Here is a 3652-nt window from a genome sequence, read left to right on the forward strand (position 1 = left end):
ATGGAGGAAAGTTGGAAAGAAGGGAAAAAAGGAAGGAAAGAAGAAAGGAAGGAGGAAAGATAGAGGAAAGTTGGAAGGAAGGAAGAAAGGGATGAAGGAAAGATGGAATGGAGAAAGGAAGGAATGAAAGAAGAAAAGGAGAAAGGAAGGAAGAAAGGAAAAAAGAAGGAAGGAAAGAAGGAAGGGAGGAAAAGGGAACAAAGGAATAGGGAAGAAAGGAAGAATGGATGGAGAAAAGTCAGAAAGAAGGAAGCTAAGATGTTGGGGGGAGGAAGGGAGCATTGATGTAGGGAGGAATGATGCATGCATAGGGAAGGATGGAGGGATTAGGATTGAGGGAAGGAAGCACAGAGGGAGAGCAAGCATAGAAAAAGAGAGGAAACAAGGAAGCATAGATGGATAAAGAATGGAAAAATAGGAATGATGTAAGGAAAGGAGCAGAAAAAATGAAGGAAAGAAGTAAAGAAAAAAGAAATCTGAGGAGAAAGAAAAGAATCCACAGAGAGATGAAGGAAGAGATGAAGGAAAGAGGGAGGAAGGAATAAAAAATGGAACACCTGCTTTCAGTCTGTATCCTCCTAATGTTTACGTTCAGACTCAGACTCACCTCCAATCAGCTGTTTCCTGTCTGAGTCCTCTTCCTCACCTGGATTCAGCTTTGATCCTTCGACCTGACGACCTGACGACCTGACGACTTGACGACCTGTCGACCTGTCGACCTGAGACAGAGTACGGTCTGAAAGTGAATCTGCAGGTTTCCTCTGAGGAGCAGTGACGCTGCAGCTGCGGGTGTCCCCGCGGCGAAGGAGTGGTCTCTCTTTTCCATCGAGTCGAGTTTCCTCCAAGTCAAAAGGTCAGCAGCCATTTTTACCCCCCAGACACACAGCTGCTCCTTCTGGCTCTGTGACCCACATTCAGGAAGTGGATCAGGGGTCGCGCTGATGTAACGCTGCCACCATGACTGAGCAGAAAATGAATCCATGTTAACTTTAGATTTTTCAGACGGAGGCTGAAATGAGGGTTTATAAAATAAAAACAGGGATTTGACTGAGCTGTGAGTCATGTAGAGAGACTACGGGAGCCCCAGAGGGACAGAATAAAGACAGTCTGACACTTCTCAGTGTTAAAGTGCTGAGTCATGCAAACAGAAGCAGACCTCCTGCTGTGAGCTGTGTTTCAGGGATTGTTGACTCAGATTTAATCCACGTGGAGGTGTTTTTTAAAGAGGATTAAATCTCAGCTCAATCTGTGATCCAGCTCCTCAGAGAGCAGCAGACTGTCGCCCTCCTCGCTCTCCCTTCTCCTCACAGGGACTAATCCGGCCTCCTCGCCTCCTCTGGCCCGTCGTCTGCTGAACAAACGCTCTTTCTGCCTGTCGGCTCGGCTCACGCTCAGCCTCTAATCCACTCTCACTTCTCCTCGCCGTCCCTCCAGCGTGGAGGACGCTGCACGAGTTCACACGCTGCAGCTCCTCAGCTCAGCACGCAGGAAAACAGGCCAATCCCAATCTCTCTGGATTATGTGGAAAAGATGTTTTACTTGTTCTGCGTGGTTAGAAAAAAAGCCTGAGGAGTCTGTGATGCTAAATAAAATCTGGGAAAATGAAGCTGAGATGCTTTTCAAGCTTGGGACAAACTCACTGCTGATGATCTGTCATCCTGCTGTAATCCACGTGTTTCTCCTGAGGCTGTGTTTACATACATCACATGCATTATAAGAGGATCATACATGAATCCCTGTAAAGCACACGGGATGGAAATGTGACCGGCTGGAGAACAGGAAGAGCAGGATTCCTGTTCCCACTCCTCACGTGTTCGACTGGAGGAAACACGGATTTAAAATTTCCGTTTTCTATTTTTATCCTCACAGAGAAAACGCTCCTTCACTGCCGCGGTCCGCCTGTAGCTTTGAATGACAACAAGTTTTTATTATTATCAGGAAATCCTGAAAATCTAAACCTTTTTAAGGAATATAGGAAGCATAGATGTTGGGAGTAAGGAAAGAAGCGTGAGGAAAGGAAGGTGGGAAGGAAGAAAGAGGGAATGAAGGAAACGAAGCAAGCATGAATGTAGTGGGAAGAGAAGGAAGGAAGGTACTATGAATGTAGGGAAAAAAGAAGGATTCAAAGAGGGAGAAAGAAAGGAAGCATAGATGTAGGGGGTAAGAAAAGAAGCACTGGAGGAAGGAAGGAAGGGAGCATAGGTTGAGTAGGGAAGGAAGGTTCAAGAGATGTAGGGAGGATGCAAGGATGCATAGGAGGAGGTAGAAGGAAGCAAAGAGTAGTAAAGAAGGATCCATTGGGGTGAAGGTAAGGAAGCATAGATAAAGGGATGCTGAAAGGAGGGAAGGAAGCATAGAGGGAGAGAAAAAGGAAGGAAGTGTAGATGGCATAAAGTTGGAAAGACTGAAAAAAGCATAAATGTAGGGAGTAAGGAAAGAAGCGAAGGGGAAGAAAAGAGGTAAAGAAGAAAAGGAAGCACTATAGCAAGAAGGCTAGGCTAGGTAGGTAGCAAGATAGCTAGCTGTAAAGCTTGAGAGCTCAACAGATTGCTATTGGCTATGGTTGGACGAAAATGGTGAGACAGCGATAACTGGCTAGGTAGAAATTTTTGATAGCAAGTTAGCCAAAACACTAGATAGCAAAGATAGATAGATAGCAAAACAGCTGGATAGGTGGCTACAAAACAAGTTTGTGACCAAACAACAAAATAGCCAAATAGCTTAGCTAGATACATGGTTAGAAAGCAATAAGATAACCAAACAGCTAGCTTAGTGTATCGATTTTAAAAAAGCAAGAGAGCTAGCTCAAGAGCAAGACAGCTACACAGCTAGCTAGATGCAAGTGGGGCTGGTAGCAAGCTAGCTAGCTGGATTAATATCAAGGGAACTAGGCTGTGAGATAACCTGAAAGCTAGACAGTTTTTCAGATAGCTAGCTTCATAACAAGTGAGGAAGAAATGTAGCTGGATGAGCTAAGTAATTAGCTTTATTGATAGTCAGGTAAACAGAAAGTTAGATATGAGATAGTTTCCTTTAAAGATCGACTCTCAGAGCCTGAGTCTGCGGTCAGAGGCGTGTGAGAAACAGGTTTTTAATGTTGGCACGTCTCACACACCGTCTCCTCCTCCTCCTGGAGGTTTTTTTGGCTGCTCTGCGTTCACCTCTACACAGAGTGACCTTTATACAGACTAAACTTCATCACGGTGATACAGGAACAGTAAGATGAACAAATGTTGGCTCTACATGAGAAACACAGGTGTTTTTCCACTTCTACCTCTGACCTGTGAGCTCGTATGAACAGCACCACCTGTTATCTGTGTCAGAAACTCATATCTGAGCTAACAGCTGCTGTTTCAGTCTCACTGAGCCACAGTTTTCAGGTTCAAGCTCTCAGCTCTTCAGGTTCACAGGAATCAGAAATACAAACTGAAACTCAACATTTAACCAAGAAACACGCGAGTTAGGAAAGGAAAAACGGAAAACACAGAAATAATCCAATCCCCGTATCCTCTTTGTTCGTTCTTCACTTCTTCTGCTCCTTTCTTTCCATCATTTATGCAAGTTTTCTCCTTCATCCTTTCATCCTTTACCCAACTATGCTTCCTTGTTTCCTCTGTCCCTCTATGCCTCCTTATTTTAAGTCCTTCTATGC

This window comes from Halichoeres trimaculatus, unplaced genomic scaffold (genome assembly GCF_033239565.1).
Source record: "Halichoeres trimaculatus isolate MK-OKI-2021-1 unplaced genomic scaffold, fHalTri1.1 fHalTri1_scaffold_11, whole genome shotgun sequence".
Lineage (NCBI taxonomy): Eukaryota > Metazoa > Chordata > Actinopteri > Labriformes > Labridae > Halichoeres > Halichoeres trimaculatus.